The 27,381-nt window shown below is 41.3% G+C and overlaps 1 non-coding gene across 1 annotated transcript; it reads left to right on the top strand.

Annotated features, from left to right (window-relative positions):
• Positions 1 to 23,339: 23,339 nt before the first annotated feature.
• On the top strand, positions 23,340 to 23,414 carry Trnar-gcg (transfer RNA arginine (anticodon GCG)). Its single transcript has one exon. It is a non-coding gene; the product is annotated as a tRNA-Arg (tRNA).
• Positions 23,415 to 27,381: the final 3,967 nt, after the last annotated feature.

The following is a 27,381-nucleotide window of genomic DNA, read 5'->3' as shown; positions in this document are numbered from 1 at the left end:
GGAAGTTACAAATAGTACAAGACGTTCAACTAGGTATCCACTCTTAAAGAATGCATACAGTATCACACTGGTGCAACGGGGTGATAATTTGATGGCATGTGATAGCATGCAATAGTTTGCGAAACAGTCTGTACTGGACCTTGTCATGAAACAGGGCATCCTTTAAAGTGTAACTCCAGCCAGTGCGATAATATGTTTCACAGTCACGGGAAAAACAAATATCCAGATTCTGAATTTGGCCGATGGTTTCAGGTGGTATAAATTACAGTGGCACACATTTTTCAGGAGACATAGTTTACTATAAAGGAATATGATTTTTATACGCAGACCAGAAATCAAGTAGAAACCAAGGTATTCTGAGAAGCTGTTGGCCAGAAGCAGTGCTCATACTATAGTTCTAGTTCTCTTTGGCCAAATTCCCAATCTTGCTTGCTGTGACGTGAATGTTCCCTCCTGCCAGGCACGATCACGCGCACGAGAAAGAATCGTAGGGGGCAGAACACCTCCAACTTCTCGCAGCACAATAAATAACTTTCCAGCCAATTTATCATCCAAATTAACAGTCCCCATAATTTTATAAGAATGCATTAAGTCATTGACATTAGTTGATCTAAATAAAACTCTCTTGATACATGTAATTTCCAGGATTCCTTTCATGTGCATTTCTTCTTCAAATGCCGATTGGTTGGAGCCGAAAACAAGTTCCTACTGAACGTTGGGATAAGTTTATTTATCACACGTACAACTCTTCCGGCCGATTTCGCAGTTTTCTGCGCATCATCAAGTTGACACTTTGTTTGAAATTTAGATATCTTACGTCTTCCAATTCTATAGCATTGTTTGAAGCAGTGCAACCACCCATTGCTTCCCTTAAAATCACTTCAACCTATGTCGGGTGCCATGTGATGTGAATAACGCATTAGGTAACTATCACCACATCCCGCGTATTGTGTCGAACATCCTTGAAACGCGGAAGCATCAGATTTTGTAACAAGTGCGCCTTCTCCTCCCTTGAATAACAGTAGTTTTTCTTATGCACTGCACGGTCATATTCTGCGGATTTATTCGAAAGCTGTTCATAACTGTTTTTACTATGCTGCGGATGATCTTAGATGTATGTAATTATGTTTAGTACCCGCTCCCGGACAACGATTGTCACTGGAGACGGTATTTAATGCTCCCTGTCCGGCAAGGATGATGAACTACATGTCTCGGCACTTGTTTCGGTATCACTTTCACTTGTTAAGCGCGTACTATCATCGTTGTACTCCTCACGTACATTGTCCGCACAGTTGAACGTATACGACACCACGCGTTCCATTGACTTATTTTGTAGAAATTTTAATATTTCCTCTGCCACATCTTCCTCACTCTGCGAAATTGCTTGGGTTCCCTTCCGACGAAATGTCAACTTCGGTGACTGTTGTCGTAGATACACTGCAGTGTTTCCTTTGTTTATCGCTGCCATTGCTCTGCCTTGTATCAACACCACTAGCACTGCAGCACTGTTGTGAACCACTCGTCCACCAAACAGTTGAACTACGCTCTGTAACCTGGTGCTGGGCTCACCATCGGATAACTCCAGCTTGGAAAACTCTCGCTCTCGCTTTTTGACGTAATATTGTTCTCGTGTTACCGTCGTGTTATCCATAAAGAATAATGTAGTACTGGGTTGATGTGTAAGTTCTTAGCGGTTTTCCATTAGTTTCATAAACACAACAGATGCACGTAGAACAGACTTAAGTCATCAGTTATGTATTTTCCTTCACCATTAACAACAATCTACCAACGCTGGTGTAACTTTTCGATTCCGCAACTGTAGAAACAACACGATTTTGAAGTGAAGGACTCGTCGAGTCATGTTTGTTCGATAGAGTGGGAAATGTGAAAATCTGAGAGCGCACTATCAGGTGAATTTCGTGGATGAGGGATGACTTCCAATCCAACTCCTGTATAATGCTTTTTTGTCAGTTTAGCGGAGTGCGGGCGAGCGTTGTCTTGAAGTAACATCGACTTACGCAGTATTCCTGGTCATTGTTCTTGGATTTCGTCTGCAAGGAGTCTCAGCTGTTACCAATAAATGTCAGCAGTGATCGTTACATCTCGGGGAAACAATTCATAGTACACCGTACCGTCGCTGCTCCACCACATGAATAACTTTATCTTTCGTGGATGCGTTCAGGTCTTCTTAGAGCAGTTGCTCTTTTTTGGGCTCAACCATTCCCTTCTTTTCCACATATTACCGTAAAGACACCATTTCTCGTCTCCAGCAGGTATACAGGTCGGTGTTCTCCACTGGCCAATTGATGACAACTGGTCACCGACTGGTTTTTGTGATTTTAGCTTTTACCATGTGGTACCCATATATCCGATTTTTGGACCTTCCCGAAGCGTGCAAATGTCGCTCGATGGCGGAATGATCACAATGCATCACATCTGCCAGTTTTAGAGTACGAAACGCTGATTATTGTGGATTAATGCGTTGAAACATTCTTTATCAACCAATTTTGGAAGTGGAGGAGGGGGAGGGGAGTTTATGCGGAGTAATCGCCGACGAGTAGAAATGAAGAGACAGGCTCCGTGCATTCATGTAACTGACTCCCCTCAATGGCCCATGAATCCAATGCCTACAGTGTGGACGCACAATTACGTTCAACTTCCTGTGGCAACCTCAAAAATCGAGCATGCAGAAAATGGATGCACACTGCTGCGTGGGAGCGTACATCTGCTGAGAGGCGCGCCGAGACAGTCCGCTCATTTGTCGTAAACACTGCCTCTGTGTGGCGAAGAGGTTGACGTAACTGCCTAGCAAGCAGGAGATCCTAGGTTGCTGGCCTAGTTCGGAAGAAATTTTAACTCGTCGCCGGAGATTGCGCATAAAGTCACGATGCAGTTGACATCAGTAATTACTTCCCTTTCATTTCGTCTCACCTCCCTCCACCTTCAATTTACATGATACGTATAAATCACAGCTGCGGATTCCTAGTGGTGTCTAATCTTTCGGATATGTCCGAAAGAACAGACGTTACGCATTCACATAATCTTCATCGAAGCCCAAAGGGCTTTCTGGACGTGGGGAAGCACTAATGTCAAAACGGTGCTCCTTAAAATAAGGAAACAATTTTTTGCCGCGGTCTGTCCAATGGCATTATTCGTTGCCATACATGGTGCAAATGTTTCTGGCTGCCTCCTCTGCTATCAGCTCTCTATTGAATTCGAACAGAATAATATGTCGGAAATGCTCCGACTCCTCCACTTGGCACCCCATTTTCTAGCGTCCACAGCGCCACTTACTATCTCACAATGACAAAATGACAATATGTAAACTCAAATAGCAACAGTGAACTAAAAAAAATGACAGTCGATAAATAAACAAATAGCTACCGTAACAACAGCGTGTTAAACCAAAACGTAACGAACTTATTCACCAACCTAATAGTGAAGTACTCTCGCCATTAATAAAGTAAAATAAAAATCAAAGCCAGCCGCGTCAGAATGACTCCAGTGGATGGACTGTCACGTGTTACACTGCCCCTTGCCACTGCAGATAAATTCAAATTTTTATGTACTATGATAGGAGAATTTCTCATCCTGGTTCCCAAGTTTTACTCTACCATAATTTCGAGATTAGATTGTAACAGCTTGGCAACCGATATAGATTTTTGGCTCTGAGCACTATGGGACTTAACATGTGAGGTCAGCAGTCTCCTAGAACTTTTTACTTAAATTACCTAACCTAAGGACATCACACACATCCACGCTCAAGGCAGGATTCGAACCTGCGACCGTAGCAGTCGCGCGGTTCCGGACTGAAGCGCCTAGAACAGCTCGGCCAGCGCGGCCGCCGATACAGATTTTTGTTGAATCGGGCGATGACTGATCCGATATACATTATTTTATTACCTGAAACATAGAAGTGGAGCGCATACAACAACTCATAAAAACATGCTTTTTGCACGTAAAATCCGCGTGAAGATAGATTTAAGAATGCGAGTTTTCAATTTTATCGAAGGAATGCACTGTTTATTTATTTGAATCACTTTAAACCGATTCCGAACATTCAGCACATGTAAAGAAATAACTTTACGTAATGCATTTAGCTCAATTTTAAGCCTTCGTATTGGGATAACGGATAAAAGTTATTCTGAAAAAATGTGGTTTTGAGTTTTTTCGTTTATCTACCTTAGCGCAAAGTCTCAACCGATTCGTATACAACTTTGAAGTATAGAAGTGACATACTTCAAAAACTTCCAAGAGAAACGTTCTTTGCACATATTTGCACGTAAAATCAGAATGGTGCACATAAAAGTGCTGCCATGAGCTGAGCATTAATTTCATCCCAATTAAAATATTCTGCCATAGGAATTAATCGATTGGCACAATTTTCCAGGGTGCCGTTCCTGGTTTGTCGTTCAAACCTTGCTTAATGTACTGTAACGGAGCTACCTTAAGACTGATATTCGAATGGCTACACAAATGGCCATAGGTCCCGACTAAACCAAAAACTTTTCAACCCATGCTCCTAACTCAAATAGGAAGCGAGCACGAAGACCCCTAAAACCGTGATTCTGCCCTCTCTCCCCACCTGCCCACTTACCTACACACCACCATAATTCCTGTGCATCGCGATGTGTAGTGAGTGGAGACACACATGTGGTGTCATCACCCCTTTGGTTGGCGGACGTTCGCTTCGGAACACGATGGCTGGTCATCGGTTGCTGCCGTCTAGCATCCAAGAGGCGTCTCATTTGCTGCACCTTGACCCACGTTCTAGCAACCCTACCACAACAAAGGTCAAAATTTTAATAACGATTGTGGTGTTGCTCACGCTGCTAAATACTGAATTTTCGGGCAACAACAGTCATATTATGTGGCAGGTGTCATTAGAGCACAGTTAATAAAGTCATTTCCCGTAATAATCAAAAAACTAGGTACTCATCTTTCTGTGTTCCCCACGCTGGTCTCGTCGTAAAATCATGGCTCAATCGTTGAAAATCTAGGCCGTTATGATTCCAAGCTTGGATGCAAAGAGGCCTAGGTATTATTCTGCTGTATTCAAAGTTTTGTAGATGGGCTTCACAAACCATTCTTGAAGATTACACTTTTGCTGGACATTGGTGATGAAAAAAATAATCAGCACTCCGAAATTAAGTTACACTTCCTTTTAATTGCTTTTATTGCAATATCACGTGACACACTAAGATCACATAACAATACAAAACATACTTGAAAACATCTTCCTCACAATCACTGTTAAAGTTCACATTTTATAAGATGACTACGTTAAGCGTCTTTCCAACATGACGTCCAAGACTTGGCTTTCTCAACGTCCGACTCTCTAACAAGTTAACAACTAACTAACTATCGCTTACGTGCCCAAAAATCAGAGTTACAAGTACGTCAAAGATCATAGTGACAGAAACAAGAATACACATAAGAATAATATCTTTGCAATATAAACATATCGATGTATCACAGATGAAATCATATCTGAATGTTGTCTCAGAAATATGTTAAGTAGTTAACAGAAACACAGTAGAATATTACTGCTATCGAGAGGTTCAGATGAGGTGCCGTAATGGTTGCGTAATTCAAGTACCATTACAACACCCCCACCACCCACCCACATACACACATACACACACACACACACACACACACACACACACACACACACACAATTCCAAGCCCAAGCTGCATGGGATTGGGTGTCCCAAACAGCAAGATAATAAGGTAGTAAGTTACAGTAATCATTATACAAAATAATAGTATCTTTGAAACAGTACATAGAGATTCTTGATCCTGGTGGTATAATATTAAAGAAATGAAATGTAATAGATTAAAAGTTGCTTTAGCCATATCTTTTCAAACATGCAAAAATTACTACATTTTACAACCGACCTCCCTTCACTCTCTTTACAACAGTACATATAAATATCAAAATGTAATCTGTTAATCTGTAACAATTGTATGCAAAGAAAAACTGATAAAATTTTTTGAATCTTAGTTACAACTATGTAAATTACCACTGAATTTGTCTTCTGGCAATGTAATAAAAAAGTATTAATTTTTTTAACCAGAGTCCAATTGTTATTTTCAGTCCATCATTTATATATAACTCACTGTCCATTTCACCACTGTAGTTCCTGTTCTCTAATAACAGGTCCATTGGTATTCCCTTTACATAGTTCCTTTTAGCTGGTGGGTTCTTTATCTGAAATTATTACTTAGGCATTACCGTTCAGTTCAGTATAAATTCCTACACAAATATTCAGTGTTATATTGTGTCACCAAGAATGATCAAACACTACTAGAATGACGTGAAAGAAAGAATATGAAAGATTATAATAGTCTAACCATTATGATTCATATTCAATAGAAATTCTATATACACTCCTGGAAATGGAAAAAAGAACACATTGACACCGGTGTGTCAGACCTACCATACTTGCTCCGGACACTGCAAGAGGGCTGTACAAGCAATGATCACACGCACGGCACAGTGGACACACCAGGAACCGCGGTGTTGGCCGTCGAATGGCGCTAGCTGCGCAGCATTTGTGCACCGCCGCCGTCAGTGTCAGCCAGTTTGTCGTGGCATACGGAGCTCCATCGCAGTCTTTAACACTGGTAGCATGCCGCGACAGCGTGGACGTGAACCGTATGTGCAGTTGACGGACTTTGAGCGAGGGCATATAGTGGGCATGCGGGAGGCCGGGTGGACGTACCGCCGAATTGCTCAACACGTGGGGCATGAGGTCTCCACAGTAGATCGATGTTGTCGCCAGTGGTCGGCGGAAGGTGCACGTGCCCGTCGACCTGGGACCGGACCGCCGCGACGCACGGATGCACGCCAAGACCGTAGGATCCTACTCAGTGCCGTAGGGGACGTCACCGCCACTTCCCAGCAAATTAGGGACACTGTTGCTCCTGGGGTATCGGCGAGGACCATTCGCAACCGTCTCAATGAAGCTGGGCTACGGTCCCGCACACCGTTAGGCCGTCTTCCGCTCACGCCCCAACATCGTGCAGCCCGCCTCCAGTGGTGTCGCGACAGGCGTGAATGGAGGGACGAATGGAGACGTGTCGTCTTCAGCGATGAGAGTCGCTTCTGCCTTGGTGCCAATGATGGTCGTATGCGTGTTTGGCGCCGTGCAGGTGAGCGCCACAATCAGGACTGCATACGACCGAGGCACACAGGGCCAACACCCGGCATCATGGTGTGGGGAGCGATCTCCTACACTGGCCGTACACCTCTGGTGATCGTCGAGGGGACACTGAATAGTGCACGGTACATCCAAACCGTCATCGAACCCATCTTTCTACCACTCCTAGACTGGCAAAGGAACTTGCTGTTCCAACAGGACAATGCACGTCCGCATGTATCCCGTGCCACCCAACGTGCTCTAGAAGGTGTAAGTCAACTACCCTGGCCAGAAAGATCACCGGATCTGTCCCCCATTGAGCATGTTTGGGACTGGATGAAGCGTCGGCTTACGCGGTCTGTACGTCCAGCACGAACTCTGGTCCAACTGAGGCGCCAGGTGGAAATGGCATGGCAAGCCGTTCCACAGGACTACATCCAGCATCTCTACGATCGTCTCCATGGGAGAATAGCAGCCTGCATTGCTGCGAAAGGTGGATATACACTGTACTAGTGCCGACATTGTGCATGCTCTGTTGCCTGTGTCTATGTGCCTGAGGTTCTGTCAGTGTGATCATGTGATGTATCTGACCCCAGGAATGTGTCAATAAAGTTTCCCCTTCCTGGGACAATGAATTCACGGTGTTCTTATTTCAATTTCCAGGAGTGTATTACAACACACATTAAATTTCTCATTTTCTAACATCTTGTTTGTGACATGTCATTAGCAAGCTTTTTATCATCCATAGGCCTTCAACATTCTGATGTGAAAGTAATTGGAGATTTTACTCCACTATAATACGGTATGATAGTGTATAAATGAATCTGGAAATTAATTTCAAAGTTTTTCAAACAGATACAGTTTACTACACTAACATAGAAATTTGTAACAAAGAGAAGTATTACCAGACAACATTTAAGCAAACAATTGCTTGTAGATCTGTGTTGAATAGCATGAGGACAGGTTACAATTATAGACACTGCAACAAGGGAGGAGTGATACCTCAAAATATGTGGATGGAAAAGAAAGATAGAAATAGGTACTACTGGAGAGTTCAGCCTAGACCCCTCTCATCAACACGAGAAGAGAAATAGAACAGAATCAGTGACAGGCAGTAGGATAAGAAATAAAAGGGGAGGGAACAAAAAATATATAACTCAGAGCAGAATATCAACAGCCACCCAACAATATAAACACCAACACAGACAAAGCAGAATGGACGACTGTGATAATCCCCCTACAGTAGCTTTAGAAACCCATCACTGATATATATTGTCTATCCCAATATTCACCCCCCCCCCCCCCCAATACAGATCCAATTTAACTGTAGCATAAAAACCTACAATTTGACATGTACAAAGGAAGAAAAATGGTCAGAGCTACACTGAGTCTTACAAAAACAGAAAAAATATTATCAAAATGACAAAAGGAGAGGTTGAATTTTACAACAAGCGTCCTCTTAATTTCATCAACAAAATATACAAAATATCAACAGGTATCGCACTAATCCTAAACATGTTATATAAAAAGACACAATTAAGAAAAAAGACAGTTGTCAGTATCTATGTGTTGCCTCCATAGGCAGACAGAATAGTTCACCAATAATACACAAAAGAATGATTTAATTCCACAGTGTGGAAAGTCGTCAATTTCATACATCCCAACTGTCAAACGGGGCAAATAAACAGGCATAGCTTGTTCATAATATTCCAATTTCAATCTTTTCCAAGATATAGGCTCAGAAAATATAATAATAACAGCAACAAAAAGTTTCCAGCATAAATGACATCAGCACATGAAAATAGTAGCAAGAACAAAATATGAATGTCAAAATGTCTAATAACTAACATAAGTAAACTACAATTAAAATAGCACATGTCCTACCACGCAAAGAAACTAAAATGCAGAAGCAACCATCAAAATATTTTCTTACATCTAGCCATATATATATATTGAATAGTAAGTATATTACATGTCATCAAAATAGAAATTACGTTAAGTAAGCTTCAGTACCATATGTATTTTCCATATCACATGATAGGAAACAAACTTCATAAACAATATAAAATGTAAAAATTTTCCTTGTATTCCAGGTTATTGAGATGTGCAAATTTCATTCTAGGTATCAGACTTATAAGGTTTCAATTCAGTCACATTTCTCTAACCAAATAATTTCCTCGATTTTGGATAGATCAATCTGTAAGCATTTGAGCGAGGATTTTCTTTCACCTGAAATGGTCCTATATAAATGTAAAAAAATTCTTTAATTCTGAAGTCATAAGTTTAGATTTTTCTTTCATTTTAACCAAAACCAAATCACAAATATTAAAGTGTGAAAATCTGCGTTTTAAATCCTGTCTTCTATTTCTGTAATCTGCTTGTTTTTCATGGTGTCTGTTACAATGTGTTCTCTCTCCTGAGGTGACAAAATTTGACAAACTGTAAAATCTGTGTGTTCACTAATAAAGCTAGTGGGTGTTTTGTTAAACATAATTTCGAATGGTGTAAAGCCAGTGGATGTACGTTGCAAACTGTTCATTATGTCTTTGAAATAATTTACATATTCAATCCAATTTACATGGTTCTTACTGCAATATGTTCTGCACAACCTCCCTATCTCTCTGCTGGATAACTGGACGGGTGATAAACTGAAATCAAAACATGTTTTATGTTTGCATTTTCAACAAAATCTTTCCATATTTTTGATGTAAATTGTGAGCCATTGTCTGACAAGATTGCTTGTGGAGTACCTGCCTTATTGAAATAATCATTGGTCAATTTAGATGTAATCTGTTTACTTGTGGCTTTTCCTAATGGATACAATTTGATGAATTTTCAGAGTATGTCAACAATTACAAAGATAAAACTGTAACCTCCTTTTGACTTAGGGAGGGGTCCATAAATGTCGCAAGCTGTCAGCTCTAAATTTTTGCTAGGCAAAATATTTTGCATCATCCCTCTGCATGTTTGATTACTCCCCTTTACTCTTTCGCATTAGTCACTGGCTGCTAATTTTTTCTTCAATCTTCTGGCAATATTATAAAAATAGACACTTTCCTGAATCTTTTGTATGCATTTGACAGAACCACAATGTCCAAAGCTCTCATGTATATACTTAACTAATGTGTCTATGTGCTGCTCAGGCCAACATAATTTCCAGTCATCCAAATCAGGTCTTAATATTCTGAACAGAATCCCTTTGTGTATCTTATAATAATCATCTACCGTTTGCTTAGCTCCCAAATAACTTTTTACCAATTTTCAATTTTCATCATGATTTTGGTGTCTCCAAGTGTTATTGCAAATTTTTAAAATTTCTCCTTCGTCTTCTATCCCCTTCACATACATAATTTTGAAATTTTTGTCATCAATGCCTGTTTCATTATCAAAATTTAGCCCAATAGGTGACCAAGAAAGTGCATCAGCAATAACATTTTCCTTCCCCTTAATATATTTAATTTCATAATCCAATTCTTGTAAAAATAATGCCCATCTGGTGATTCTACTATGATAAAGGCTGCACTCCTGTAAGTAAGTTAGTGCTTTGTGGTCAGAGTAAATAACTACTTTGGGTCCAAGAAGATAATATTTAAATTTGTTGAAAGCCCAGTGTATAGCCAAAAGTTCTTTTTCAGTCACAGTGTAAGTCTTTTCATACTTTTGTAATACGCTACTGGCAAATACAGTGAAATGGTATTCAATATGATCTCTTACTACCTTTTCCTGAAATAAGTTTGCTCCTAATACTGTATCACTGCTGTTAGTCATCAAACAGAAGAGTAAAGACATGTGAGGCCTACAGAGAATTCTGCTCTGTGAAAGTTGTTTCTTTATGTCATCAAATGCTTTTTGACAATCAGATGACCAACCCCAGACAGTATTTTTCTTTAATAGATCACATAAACAAGAAGCATTTATAGCTTGAGTATTGACATACTTTCTGTAAAATCCAGCAAGACCAAAAAAAGATTTTAATTGTTTTTTATTTTTAGGAACAGGAAAATTCTCTATAGCTTAAATTTTTTCTCTGTCAGGTTCAATCCCCTTTTCCGAAATAATGTGCCCCAAAAATTTCAATTCACTTACCCCAAATTTACATTTTTCTAACTTTAAGGTCATACCCCCTTCCCTAAATTTTGTACACAACTGTGTTAGCAATTCAAAATATTCTTCCCATGTTTTTCCAGAAATCGAAATATCATTTACATATACAGTAAGTTTAGACAGTAGTTCATCCCCCAAACCAAGATCTAATGCTCTAATAAACTCAGCAACAGAAATAGTTAGTCCAAATGGTACAACACAGTAATGATAACTTTTTCCCCCATACAAAAATGCAGTGTATTTCCTAGAATTTATTTATAAAGAAATTTGGTGAAAGCTTGAAGTTAAGTCTAAGCTGCTCACGAATTTCACACATTCACATTTATGTAGCAGTTCATCTATGTTTTCTGGATGATCATTTTCTCTTTTCAAAAATTTGTTTAGGTGCCTAGAGTCAAGTACAAATCTAACACCACCTCCACATTTGGAAACTACCACCAAAGGATTATTATAATCACTGTTACTTCTTTCGATTATACCCCATGCTTCCATTGTTTGATTCTCACACTCATCTCCTTTTCTTTTTGCAAAAGGAATACTGTAAGGCTTGAGGAAAAAAGGTTCATGATTTTTAAGGTGTAAAGCGCAGTGCTAATTCCTGACTCTTCCAGGTTTTTCATTGAAAACATCTTGAAATTCCCACAATAAATTTTCCAGCTGTCTCTTTTGATCACTGTCCAAATTAATTGCTTCCTCTAATTTGCTTTTAACAAGATTTTCATAATTTTGACCAGAAAAAATTAGCTCAGGCTTCTTATCACAACAGCACAAATTCTCTTCATATCTGTGATTTTCATGACATGATTGCAACCTTCTCCACAGTGCATAATAAACAGTTGCGTACACACAATAATATTGCTTTTGGGTTCACACACAATTAACTTCATCTCACTCCAGCTAACTGCAGTACTTACCTTTAACACTCAGTCCATGCCAAACAATATGTTCTCTTCTAAACTTGGAATAACAAGACAACCCTGCTCAGATTTTACATCTTCTATTTCAAATGATAAAAATACTTGACTTTTGATGACTTAACTGCTCTTATCTTTACTCCCATGACAGGGGCCTATTTACACGACAAATATAAAAATGGTGGCTCATTTCCTGGAAGGAACAGAGCAGAAAATGAACTTCATCGCCGGTGGCCTCTCACGTCTCCAGACCTCACACTTGTGAATTTTAACGGTGAGGTTATGCGAAAGTGCACGCTTCTATACCCCCTATTCCTGTTACTCTTGAAAGTCTGCGACATCGCATTGCTGAAGCTGTGATTTTGATAATGAAATACCAGCTGCTTTGCGTGTAGCACCAAAGCAGGAAATGAGTCACCGTTTTGGTATTTGTCGTGTAACACGTGGTGCTCACACTGAATGCATAGAAATTTTAATTTACTCTTTCCAGGAAGGTTGGAATTGCGTTTCTGTCTTTCCTAGTTTGGAAGTAAGAAATGTTTGAAATCTGTTTTCTCTTTTTGAATAGCCCTGTATAGAAAGGCTATTCAATGGAAATGAACTTCAAGAGACTGTTATACAAAGGCAACATGAAGTAGACGCTGATGAACTGAGGGATTCGTATATTTAGAGAATATATTTAGAGAAGGCGTTTTAAAATGTTTAATTGACTATACTCCTTGAAATTCTGAAAGTAGCCGGCATAAAATCTAAGGAGCGAAATTTACAACTTATACAGAAACTAGTCTGTGTTACAAGATTCGAAGAACATGAAAGCGAAGGACTAAATGAGAATGGAATTAGATAGGATTTTAGCCTATCCCGGATATTATTCAGTCTATACACTCAGAAATAGTAAAACAAACGAAAGAAAATCATCTGGAAGAAATTATAATTCAGGGAGAAGAAATAAAAATTTGAGGTTTGCCGATGACCTGTAATCCTGACAGAGACAGAAAAGAACTTGGAAGAGCAGTTGCACGGAATATATAGTGTCCTGAAAAGAGGTTATATGATGAAAAGCAACAGAAGTACAACAGGATTAAAAGAATGTATTGGAATTACATCAGGTGATGCTGCGAGAATTATATTAGAGAGCGAGAAATTAAAAGCAGTTGATGAGTTTTCGTATTTGGAGGGTAAAATAACTGATGATGGCCGATGTAGAGAGAATATAAAATGCAGACAGGTGACAGCAAGAAAAGTATTTCTGTTAGTTAGTCAGATAGTCTGTTAGAAAGACATCTGAAGTGAAGTGAAACGTAGACGATGGAGAACAGAAGCTTTTGGAATGTGCTGCTACAGAAGAAATTTGAAGAACTGAAGAGGAGGTACTGAACTGAGTTAAGGAAAAACGAATTTGAGGCACAATCTGATTAAAAGAAGGAACGATCCAAAAGACATATTCTGAGTCATCAAGGAATCAATAGTTTGCTAATGGCGGGAAATGTAGGGTGTAAAAACACAGACAGGGCAGAGCTGAATACAGTAAGCGTATTCAAAGAGCCGTAGGTTCTACAGTTATCTGTTTACTCATCCATACTTCATATACAAATCACTGTCGGACATGTCATCTTTATTGGTAGTGGAAAATTTTTTTTAATAAATTAATTCAGTCGTCTGGTAATATAATCTATACTTACACACTGCACATTGCTATCACATCACTGGTCACTGACCGCAATACACACACGCAGACATATGGGTGGCGTCGAGATCTTGAGGATACTTCCGTCACTCTGTCGATCTCTTCAAGTTGTCCCCTCACCACAAAGTATGTCATGATCTCAATTAAATCAAAACGGGCTAGAATGTTCCGTAACAGATCCTGGGCGTAGTACTTCATAGTAAGAATCACAAAATTTTAACACTTTACTGCAGAATGATGTTTGTTATTATTTTGTGCTAGTTTTGTATCATTCCCTTCTCTGTGTTATGGAAAAAATCTCTGACTTTATGCAGTGTGATTTATTATCCGAAATTTCAAATATTCAGAATTTTAGTTTTCTGTATAATCTTCTTGGGCAATTTATTGTAAAGTTTCATTCCCCTGCAGAAAATATTGCTTTGTGGTTTTTGTTTGATTACTCGTGGAATCTACTTCTCCTTCATGCCCCTCTTCACTTTGGCAGCTGATGTTACCTGTTTTTTGTGTACAGAACGAAACTCTCAGATATTGTCCTCTTTTTCCCTTCCTTTCTGCCACCTGTCGGTTCCAAATAATCCTACAACCGCTATATCTATAATCGTTATCAATTCTATCCTTTGCTTCCTCCAAACGTGCCTGAAGGGCGCTGATTGTCCCTTTCTGTACCTTAATTAAATTATTTATAGTGCACACTATGTAGTTCCAGGGACAGACCTCTCTGACATTCCCACTGACCTCCAACTGAATCCGTGGTAGAGCAGGGGAGATTAGTGTTCAGGACTCGTCGATAACGATGTTATCAGACAAGAAGCGCAAGCTCGGATTACGGAACGATGGACAAAGACAGCGGCCGTGCCCTTTCTAAGGAACGATCCCGGCATTTCCCTTAAGCGATTTAGTGAAATCACTGAAAGTCTAAATCAGGATGGCTGGACGCAGGTTTGAACCGTCGTCCTCCAGAATGCGAGTCCAGTGTGCTAACCACTGCGCTCTGTCTGATTTCCGCGCCCCCCGTGATACAATTTACGACAAGATGCACAGTAAACCTCTTTTCTCACTTCTCTACTACAACTTCGGCACCTTACACACATGGTCAAAGATTCTGAAACGAAATAAGAAACCGCGTGTGAGCTGAATTATGTACATATGCGAAATAAAGAGGCTCTCACAGGGTAGATTAGCACGAAGACCTGCATGAAACCAGTCTCCGAACCGAAGAGCACGCTGGAAAATAAGTACCAGAAACTGAACATTAATAAGCAGTAGTAGTGAAAAAAGTTGAAAAATAGAAATAACTTAAATATGCTCTCATACGTAAAATCCGTCCATCAGTGGCGGCCGACCGCCGTGTCCTCCTCCACCAGTGGCGGCATTCGAAGCGGTATTGAGGGTCGTGAGGTCAGCTGTCAGGTTGGATCTGCTGCCGTTCGGTCAATTAGCTCCTCAGTTGACATCAGGAGCCTGAGTGCACCACTTCCAGTCCTTACGCCATGGGAAAACCCTGGCAGCACCGGGAATCGAACTTCTCAAGGCGATCTTACTCCAGGCAGTCAGCCGCGCTGAGTACTCCCCTACTGAGGTGGAAAAAAATGGTCTCGTGGTATTTTTTGGACCACAAAAATACTTTTGAATGCGTTCCAGAGGACACTGCGTTGCTGTTGTAGTATACTGTACGACCTTCATTTGCTATAGAGCACCGAGAAAGCGCAGTTACTTGCGTGTTTATTCTCCGGGTGTCGTGATCGATCATCGCCTGTTACCTATATTAAATCGTAACCGTAACTGAAGTAAATGATCACTTCTACGGCTTTAGTTTTACTTCGTCGGATTTGTAGACTCCAGCAAAAATCGAATTGTGTCGTTAATAAAAATGTTTTCATCGTTACTGACCGTGGTGTGTCCTTATGATCAATTTCACTTCTCAGACGAGGAGACCGAGATTCATAATGGAATGCAACAGAGTAGCTAACATAAATCTCGTCCGATAAATTTTTAAATATCGCTCACAGATTCAGGTCGCTGGCTAGGTAGGATTACCAAAAGAGCCAAAGAAGGAAAGAAAAGCTTTGTCTTACTTCACGACATTGCTATGTGAGTGTGTGAGCGGCATGGAAATTTTCTACCAACTTCAGTGACAGAAGAGAGATATTACGCACCACGGACAGGCTTAACGCTGAAATTATGAGAGTGTAAGTTCGAATAAGGTACGGGCGGCATGTACCTCCTGTGATAAATATTCCAGGAAATGTCCGCGACGATAAAATGTAATAAATTTTGGCTTTTACTGAGACTTAAAGAAAGCCGCTCTCGCCATGTATCACTGGAACAGAACAGGGAAGAAAAATGACCCATAATATATGCCCTCTGCCACACACTGCAAGATAGACTGCAGAGTGTAAATGTAGAAATCGGAAACGCCACACTTATTAAAATAATCTGGGCTATAACGTCAGTCAGCAGCAAGCCAGGATGTTCATAGGAACTTCGAAAAAACTACAACCTAGCTTGTAGACGGTCTCTGCATATGTTGACGAATCGTTGGACTTCAGTACGAGATTTGTCATACCACAGCACAGTAGCTAGAAATATTTTAATAAGCGTGAATCTGAAATAGGAACTAATACGATTTATTTTGCAATCTCATCCATGGCAACTACTATAAGCATTGCAAAAAAATGAGTCATCAAAAATTGAAGAAATTCGACCATGCGAAAACTAATGAAACGTCAGACCAGCGCAGCGGTATCGTATGTTGCATAAGAGTATGCATTTTAGTTTAACCACATGCGCCAAAGCCTTTTCTAGAAAAGTCGCCAGTAATCCTCATCTTGTGTCAACCTCGAGTAGCATTTGTACCCTATGTCCTCTATTATTTGTTGGGTGTATGCGACTCCCGCCCTACAACTCCCTCTGGTATCATGGCGGTTACTCCCTGACGTATTAATACACGTCTCATCATCCTGCCCCCTCTTCTTGCCAGTGTCTTCCATGTATTCCTTTTCTCACCAACTCTCCTCACCGTATCATTGCGCCTAATTTCCAGCATCCTTGTATAGCACCACATCTCAAACGCTTCAGTCCTCTTCTTTTCCGGTTATCCCACAATCCGTGATTCACCAACAAACAAAAATACATTCCAGAAATTTCTTCCCAAGGTTAAAGCCGATGGTTCATTCTAGCAAATTCTTTTGGACAGGAACACCCTCTTTGACTGCGCTAATCTGCTTTCTGTGTCCCCCTTGCTCCGCCGGCATGCAAAGTTTTACTTCCGAGGAATCAGAATGCCTAAACTTCGTGTAACTCAGGAGCTTCAATTTTGGTGTAAAGTTTATCTCTTATCTCATTTCTGTTAGAAGAATCAATTGAGAGTCAATTTTAGTACTATGGTAAATGATACATGGCAGATTTAGGAAAATAAAGAATTCATTGAATTTGTAGATTCGGATATGGCTTTTCATAATGTGGAATGGAATAAAATATTTCATATTCTTTGACATTTGTGTTGCCTGCTGTGAGCACAGAACATGACGAAACGATTCAGGATGATATCTTGTTAACGTTGCATCGCTATCTGCTGTGTGTTTACGATTTTTTAAATTTATTTACATAACAACGGGGCAAGAACAGGAATTTTCTCAAATCTCAATTCTTAATAATTTCTTTCAGTACAGCTCTATGCGACAGTTATTAGCCGTCTGTGCCTTTTACAGTACAATTTATGGCTACTTCTTAGGTAATGTACAGTTAGTTTTTTTATTCATTTTTTCGTGACATTAATAACGCTGGTATGAACTAAACTACGAGTAAAACTGTTTTACTTGCATTGTATCGCGACTGCTGGAGAAGTGACAAATTTGACTGTAATGTTTGCTCGTTTACTGGGAACGTGAAATCATTCTTGTCGTTAATCACAGTCGCATCTGCAGAAGTGTCTATTATCGGCTAAACTGAAGTGTTAGCAATACGTGAACATTCAACCAGCTAATAGCAATGGGCGACATTTTCAGTAATGATTTTTCCAGATTTTTTGTTACGTCCACATCGTAATTTAATTATGGTTTCATCATTAATAAATTTCAAAGGTACAATGTCACTAGAGTTGCACACTGTCACCTCTGATATTTAGTTTGCACATTAAACAGGCAATGACGTATATGTGGAAATGGTTTACAATACGCCCTACAAGAAATGTAAGAATGTGGAAACGTGGTTTATTCCAAGAGTGTACACCGATCCTGTGGTTTCATAGGCAGTCGACACCACACAAAGGGCAATCTTTCCGTGTACAGATGTTGGCACTAGAGGTTCAGGCATTCCTCTGTAGTCCGACAGCGACCGACTCCGCACGATTGCCCCGCCCCCTGAGCTCCGAGCTGTGGCGACACCGCCGCCGAGCGTCGCGTGGATAAGAGACTGCCCGACCGCAGCTCTAGTCCAGATGTCGACCAGCTTCAGTTAGCAGCACTCGAGGATCATCATAGTACAGACACAACTTTCTTTACGAAAGTAGTGCATTAGAACTGGACTCGGGTCTTACGTTGGTATCTATACAGGGTGTTACAAAAAGGTACGACCAAACTTTCAGGAAACATTCCTCACACACAAATAAAGAAAAGATGTTATGTGGACATGTGTCCGGAAACGCTTAATTTCCATGTTATAGCTATTTTTAGTTTCGTCAGTATGTACTGTACTTCCTAGATTCAACGCCAGTTGGCCCAGTTGAAGGAAGGTAATGTTGACTCCGGTGCTTGTGTTGACATGCGACTCATTGCTCTACAGTACTAGCATCAAGCACATCAGTACGTAGCATCAACAGGTTAATGTTCATCACGAACGTGGTTTTTCAGTCAGTGAAGTGTTTACAAATGCGGAGTTGGCAGATGCCCATTTGATGTATGGATTAGCACGGGGCAATAGCCGTGGCGCGGTACGTTTGTATCGAGACAGATTTCCAGAACGAAGGTGTCCCGACAGGAAGACGTAGAAGGACGACACCTGCAATGGACGAGGCAATTCTGAGTGCAGTTGACGATAACCCTAATGTCAGCGTCAGAGAAGTTGCTGATGTACAAGATAACGTTGACACGTCACTGTATAGAGAGTGCTACGGGAGAACCAGTTGTTCCCGTACCATGTACAGCGTGTGCAGGCAGTATCAGCAGCTGATTTGCCTCCACGGGTACACTTCTGCGAATGGTTCATCCAACAATGTGTCAATCCTCATTTCAGTGCAACTGTTCTCTTTGCGGATGAGGCTTCATTCCAACGTGATCAAATTGTAAATTTTCACAGTCACCATGTGTGGGCTGACGAGAATCCGCACGCAATTGTGCAATCACGTCATCAACACAGATTTTCTGTGAACTTTTGGGCAGGCATTGTTGGTGATGTCTAGATTGGGCCCCATGTTCTTCCACCTACGCTCAATGGAGCACGTTACCATTATTTCATACGGGATACTCTACCTGTGCTGCTAGAACATGTGCCTTTACAAGTACGACACAATGTGTATCATGCACGATGGAGCTCCTGCACATTTCAGTCGAAGTGTTCGTACGCTTCTCAACAACAGATTCGGTGACCGATGGATTGGTAGATGCGGACCAGTTCCATGGCCTCCACGCTCTCCTGACATCAATCCTTTTGACTTTCATTTATGGGGGCATTTGAAAGCTCTTGTCTAAGCAACAACGGTACCAAATGTAGAGACTCTTCGTGCTCGTGTTATGGACGGCTGTGATACAATACGCCATTCCCCAGGGCTGCATCAGCGCCTCAGAGATTCAATGCGACGGAGGGAGGATGCATGTATCGTCGCTAACGGAGGACATTTTGAACATTTCCTGTAACAAAGTGTTTGAAGTCACGCTGGTACGTTCTGTTGCTGTGTTTTTCCATTCCATGATTAATGTGATTTGAAGAGAAGTAATAAAATGAGCCCTAACATGGAAAGTAAGCGTTTCCGGACACATGTCCACATAACATATTTTCTTTCTTTGTGTGTGAGGAATGTTTCCTGAAAGTTTGGCCGTACCTTTTTGTAACACCCTGTATAGTGAAATGTTGAACTACTTAACCTAGCCCAGTTTTGCCAAGGACTTGTATATGGATTTCGACAAGTATGCTCTGAACGAAAGTTGAGTCTAATACAATATTCCTCTCTGTCATTGCGTTCTCTCATTTTTTTGACTTCAGCCTCAGAATCCATGCTCAGTCCCGACAGGACGGGGACGAGACGTACTAGATCACTTCATATCTCCTCCAAGTAAGTGCTGCAGCTCGATGAAATGGCAAATCAGCATCTGTAGGTCGCCAAACCTTAGTCCAGAGCGGTGTTCCTCCAGCGAGACCGTGCTTCCACTGTCTGAAATTCGCGCTAAGCCTCTCACAATGCAAAGTTCCTGAACTCTGTGAAACATACCGAGCACGTCAACACGAAGATAGTACGGCACCGAGTAACATGGGGCAGCTTGTTAGAAATCTACATCTACATCTATACTCTGCAAACAACCTTGAGATGCATGGCAGAGAATATGTCCCATTGTACCGGTTATTAAGCTTTGTTCCTGTCCCATTCACGTATGGAGCGCAGTTTGAATGCCTCTGTGTATGCAGCAATTACCCTGATCTTATCCTCATGATCCCTGTGTGAGAGGTACGAAGGTGGTTGCAGTATATCCCTAGAGTAATCGTTTAAAGCCGGTTCTCGAAACTTTGTTAATACGCTTTCTCGGGATAGTTTACGTCTGTCTTCAAGAGTCTGCCATTTCAGTTCCTTCAATTTATTTTTGATACTCTCCCATGGATTAAAAAAACCTGTGGCCACTCGAGCTCTACCACCTGCTTTACCCATGTGTGATCATTCCTTTTCATATACCTGCAAAGTGTTACACCTATGGTTTACACACTGGTAACTAACTATTAAGACCACTTTATCTCTCAAACATTCTGCCACCAGCTTTTCATCTATATTAAACGTTTCCTACGTCCGTTTCCCATGTCACGGTATGAATGCAAGCAATGTTGTTGTAACTCCGTCTCAGTATCCAGGATATCAACGACCAATTAATACTTTTCTTGGCAGCTTGCCTCAGAAGAGGATGCAACTGCTTTATTGGACCCTTCCTAACCGAATCAGTTCATGTTTGCAGGCATCACACTGACAAGTTGACGTACGCCAACAAGTTAATTATGAACTTGACATCACACACCCTCTCAAACCGTGAAGTTTCATTTCGCTACCTACTTCCCTTACCAACATGGGTTCCTAAAACGACGGTCGAGTGAAAGCCATCTAGGTCTATTCGCCCACGAGACCCACAAAGCAGTAGATCCAGACACCCACGTAGATGCCGTGTTCCTTGACTTCCCAAGGCGTTCGACACGGTGCCGAAGGGCCGCCTAACGCGTGTGGAATATCAGACCAACTGTGTGACAGGACTGTAGGGTTTGTAGCAGACAGTACACAGCATGTCATTGTGAACGAAGAGGGGCCTTCAGACGTAGAAATAACTCTCGCGGTCCCATCGGGAGTATTATAGGACCATTAAATTTCACAATATATATATATTAGGAGTACAATTCAAAGACACAGTGTGTGTGCGTAAGTGTGTGTTAGAGTGCATGTGGTGGACGTAATCCACTCTTAACTGCACATGCATGAAAACACACACACACACGCACACACACACACACACACACACACACACACACACACTTAGGGCCGCGCCAGCTGTAGGTGAATAGCGGAGTTGTTCCAGGAACTTTAGACCACCAAAGAGGATATATATACAACACGGGCGAAATTATCCCCTAACAGGAATTCACTGCAGAGGCACTCCAGTGAGAGTCCTGCATGCAGAAGTACATAAGTAAGTGCATTACGTCACTGGTGAATTATACAACTGAACAAGACTATTCCCAGTGCTTCTGTAAATTACAGAGATTTTGATAGAGTGAATTAAATGGTAATGAAGCGCTCCGCGATTACGAGTATCTCCACGCTGAGTTAAGTAAGAGGGTTTTCAGCAGCCTCTAACAGCAGATTCTCATTCTACACGTTAGCAACCTGAACGCGCACTTTCCTTTTTTATCGAATTCAAAGACAGCATGGTCTAAATAAGAATCCACTGCGCAAATTCCGATTTTAAATAAATTATGTCATTGAACTAGCAGGAGGCAGAACATGATTAAGCATACATTAAATGCTCATAATCATATAGTATTATCGCTACAGGTTTGCTGAATAAGGTCTTTTCTGCATGTGTTTGATGCATGCACAAACGATTTAGAACACATCAGTCAGCTGCTATGTACCTGCTCGAATACCTTCATACACATGTTCCTGTTAATGAAGCGGTGGCAGCTTCTCTCAGTGGACATAATTGTAAAATATGAGGTATGGCTTAATATAAAGTTTCATTTTTATCCGTAAGTACGAATGAGATTATAAATGCCGTTGACGAGATGGAGAATGATGAGGACGAGAAAATGGAAGCGGCTGAGTCACGGCAGAGTGAGTACATGATCGTGTTGACTAATTCGTTCATTAACGCTATCCTTGTATGACGTTTGACACGTATGCAGGAGTCTATCGCTGAAATGGAGTCTATCGCTGAAATGCGTAGGTTAAACATGGCTCCTATCCTAGCTCACAAATTCGAGACACTTATTAAAAAATCAGTCCTTGATCTAATGTTAGACGATTCTTATCGGAATTTCAGAGCTTATTAGAAGAGCAGTACCGCCTTTTGCAGTCTAGTCGATCTGCCATGTCAACTCATAACCTCGGAAGTCTATAGTGACATGGGTTTGAGCCACGATCAAATCAGTGCAGTTATGAAATTACGATTTACGGAAGTTCTCTTTGGAAACGCTTGAACGAGCATTCGTCTAGTGAACATTAGTACTTATTGCAGCTAAGCACCAGTAATGCTTCGTTATTTATAAACTTCTGAATTATTAACGCAGTGGCCTGTGAATGATTGTGATACCGTGTGTCAGGATTTATTACATTGTTAGCACATATCCGATATCAGATGGGTTGATTTGCGCTCCTACTTCACTTACTTGACAGTTCCATTAAACAGTATGGTAATTTTCTGACAGGGAAGTGATTTAATTGATAGCTAATACAGGAGAAGTCAGTTCCTATGATATACGAGACGTGAATTTCGAGTGTCATGGCGTTGAAAAATATGAGTTACCTGCTGTGGTATTAGATATGTTTCGAATCTAACCATACGCATAGTAATTGAAGTGGCGTGATCTATGCGTGTAATGGGTACGTAATGAGGGTCTGTAACTTAGTGGTTGAATGCTTATTATGTGAAATTACATTATGTTAAGCAGCAGTCAGTTCTTTGCATCTATTAGTCCATGATTATTTATCTGCTGTTAAACACATGTATTACTAGAATGAAATTTTGGAAGGTAGGAGACGAGGTACTGACAGAAGTAAAGCTGTGAGGACGGGGCGTGAGTCGTGCTTGGGTAGCTCAGTTGGTAGAGCACTTGCCCGCGAAAAGCAAAGGACCCGAGTTCGAGTCTCGGTCCGGGACACAGTTTTAATCTGCCAGGAAGTTACATGTATCACTCTACACCTAACCAACCATACATTAAGACTCTGGAATGCTGCCTGTTCCCATCGTCGGAGTAACAATGAACACAATATCTATATTTAATTCCTCTTCATAGGAGGGGTCCTCCTAAGGTTCCTTTGAGTGTGTCCTGACTCTAAGCTGCTTCATCACCACCGTATACGTTTACATTCCACGAACACTACCAGTCGTGTGAATCGTCGATATTTTATTGTCGACTCCCTGACAGACATGGCTCTTCCATCGAGCGACCTGCTGAGTATGATTGTTAAGTATACAGCTGCTGTGGTGGCCTAATTCAAGTACAGTCAGGCTCGGATGTCTTGTCTTTATTAAGTATCGTTACGCCAATGATACATGCTCCTGAGTTACTTATCCCAACAGCTGTTCTTGATTTGCATTCTGGAATATTTCACCTCGTCTTCTTTAGTGAGGGATTTTCGGAAAACTGTGTTTACTAACTTTGGTTTAGCAACACACCCAGGGGGGGGGGGGGGGGGTGAGCGTCGGTATCACATGATGAAGGTGCTACTTTCATTATGTCAGAATCTAATTGGATTTTCCATCAGATGTGGAGACTGAGTTCCGTTGGGGACCCTAGTGAAAAGCATCGTGCAGTCTAGTTCGTGCTATATTTCAAGTATCAGTGAAACATCGCTTTCAGAGTAAGAATTTTTTATTTTTTAATCTTTATTTTTTATTTATTTATCGATATTTATTTATTTATTCAGAGATCTTTTAAACTAATACGGTTATATCGTTGGATTCGTAAGAGTTTTCTGATCAGTTTTCACTAATCTTTTATCCATTATGATATCTCCTATTTGATGCACTCCACAAGGCTCCGATAATACGAATCTAGCGAGAACATATGACGTAAATTCACTATCGTACGTTTCCATCCGCGGTTACGTGATTCTAGCCGAATGACACGAGTCGTTAGTAATATGGAACATGTCTTTGGTATTAGGGAAGAGATTCCACATGATGTGGAATAAGTGGTCTGCTGCAGTATTCGCCTATTCAACAGCTATCATGAACATTTTTATTTGTCCAGAACCGTGCGACTGCTACGGTCGCAGGTTCGAATCCTGCCTCGGGCATGGATGTGCGTGATGTGCTTAGGTTAGTTGGGTTTAAGTAGTTCTAAGTTCTAGGGGACTAATGACCACAGCAGTTGAGTCCCATAGTGCTCAGAGCCATTTGAACCATTTTTATTTAATATCACATGTCCCAAGGAAACCAAGGTTAATATCCACATATCTTGCGCCATAGGGTGTTGGGGTTTGGAGTTCCGCTGGATAGATCAGGAGTCCATTACACGCAGGAAGCGGCTACACGGGTAGCAGGGGTTGTGTGGCGTGGACTGGGCGGTTTTTTAGGTTAGATGGCATCGGGAAAGTACAGAAAGGGCAACCACCTCAAAGGGTGCGGGCCAAAGTCAGAACATGCGGGGACCAAGCAGCAATCGGTATTGTAATTGTAAACTGTCGAAGCTGCAATGGTAAAGTACCGGAACTTCAAGCGCTGATAGAAAGCACCGAAGCTGAAATCGTTATAGGTACAGAAAGCTGGCTGAAGCCAGAGATAAATACTGCCGAAATTTTTACAAAGGCACAGATGGTGTTTAGAAAGGATAGATTGCACGCAACCGGTGGTGGCGTGTTTCTCGCGGTTAGTAGTAGTTTATTGTGTAGTGAAGTAGAAGTGCATAGTTCCTGTGAACGATTATGGGTCGAGGTTACACTCAACAACCGAGCTAGGTTAATAATTGGCTCGTTTTACCGACCCCCGACTCAGCAGCATTAGTGGCAGAACAACTGAGAGAAAAGCATATCCATACACTCCGAGGTGATGATGGCATTGAAACAGAGATTGACACGCTTAAAGCTGAAATACTAAACACCTTTTCCAAAGCTGTTTCACAGAGGAAGACCGCACTGCAGTTCCTTCTCTAAATCCTCGCACAAATGAAAAAAAAAGGCTGACTTCGAAATAAGTGTCCAAGGAATAGAAAAGCAACTGGAATCACTCAACAGAGGAAAGTCCACTGGACCTCACGGGATACCAATTCGTTTCTACACAGAGTACGCGAAAGAACTTGCCCCCTGTCTAACAGCCATGTAACGTAACTCTCTAGAGGAACGGAAGGTTCCAAATGATTGGAAAAGAGCACAGGTACTCCCAGTCTTCAAGAAGGGTCGTCGAGCAGATGCGCAAAACTATAGACCTATATCTCTGACGTCGATCTTTTGTAGAATTTTAGAACAAGTTTTTTGCTCCATTATCATGTCGTTTTTGGAAACCCAGAATCTACTCTGTAGGAATCAACATGGATTCCGGGAACAGCGATCGTGTGAGACCCAACTCGCTTTATTTGTTCATGAGACCCAGAAAATATTAGATACAGGCTCCCAGGTAGATGCTATTTTCCTTGACTTCCGGAAGGCGTTCGATACATTTTCGCACTGTCGCCTGATAAACAAAGTAAGAGCCTACGGAATATCAGACCAGCTGTGTGGCTGGATTGTAGAGTTTTCAGGAAAACAGAACACAGCATGTTGTTATCAATGGAGAGACGTCTACAGAAGTTAAAGTAACCTCTGGCGTGCCACAGGAGAGTGTTATGGGACCATTGATTTTCACAATATATATAAATGACCTAGTAGATAGTGTCGGAAGTTCCATGCGGCTTTTCGCGGATGATGCTGTAGTATATAGAGAAGTTGCAGCATTAGAAAATTGTGGCGAAATGCAGGAAAATCTGCAGCGGATAGGCACTTGGTGCAGGGAGTGGCAACTGACTCTTAACATAGACAAATGTAATGTGTTGCGAATACATAAAAAGAAGAATCCTTTCTTGTATGATTATATGATAGCAGGAACAAACACTGGTAGCAGTTACTTCTGTAAAATATCTGGGAGTATGCGTGTGGAACGATTTGAAGTGGAATGATCATATAAAATTAATTGTTGGTTAGGTGGGTACCAGGTTGAGATTCATTGGGAGAGTCCTTAGAAAATGTAGTCCATCAACAAAGGAGGTGGCTTACAAAACTCTCGTTCGACCTATACTTGTGTATTGCTCATTAGTGTGGGTTCCGTTCGTGAGAGGGTTATTTGGTAACCGTGATAGCGTTACGGAGATGTTTCGCAAACTCAAGTGGCAGACTCTGCAAGAGAGGCGCTCTGCATCGCGGTGTAGCTTGCTCGCCAGGTTTCGAGAGGGTGCGTTTCTGGATGAGGTATCGAATATATTGCTTCCCCCTACTTATACCTCCCGAGGAGATCACGAATGTAAAATTAGAGAGATTCGAGCGCGCACGGAGGCATTCAGTCGTTCTTCCCGCGAGCCATACGCGACTGGAACAGAAAAGGGAGGTAATGATAGTGGCACGTGAAGTGCCCTCCGCCACACACCGTTGGGTGGCTTGCGGAGTATAAATGTAGATGTAGCTGTAGATGTAGATATAACTCCCTCTCCAGCCTGTATTCGTGGTAGGGTAAATGTTTCGAAACTAATGCTCACCTGGGTAATGAGACACCTATACACAGGCAGAGACCTAGTGTAACAAGGGATGTGATTCATTCGACTAAATGACGTGTTTCGATTGATAGAGACGAATCTCTATAAAGCAGCGAACCACTGAAATTAATACCGTGTTCGTCATTATGTGCATGAGATGGTTGTCTACTGTGGAACTACATATTGAACACCATCCCTGATAAATTTTCTCTGAAACACATCTGTCTCCCTACCATTTTACTGTGTCGTAAGGTCTACCGTACATCCATCTTTGCAGAACGAATAAGTCCAGTCCTCTACATCATGTGTTGACTCAAACGTCTAAAACTGTTCGCTCCCTAGGGACTTCATCATTCTTAGATCGGTGTGGTAGCGGCAGACATCACTCCACCGGTTCGGAGAT

Source organism: Schistocerca gregaria, chromosome 2 (assembly GCF_023897955.1).
Source record: "Schistocerca gregaria isolate iqSchGreg1 chromosome 2, iqSchGreg1.2, whole genome shotgun sequence".
Classification (NCBI taxonomy): domain Eukaryota; kingdom Metazoa; phylum Arthropoda; class Insecta; order Orthoptera; family Acrididae; genus Schistocerca; species Schistocerca gregaria.
This window is presented reverse-complemented; position numbering and strand designations above follow the sequence as displayed.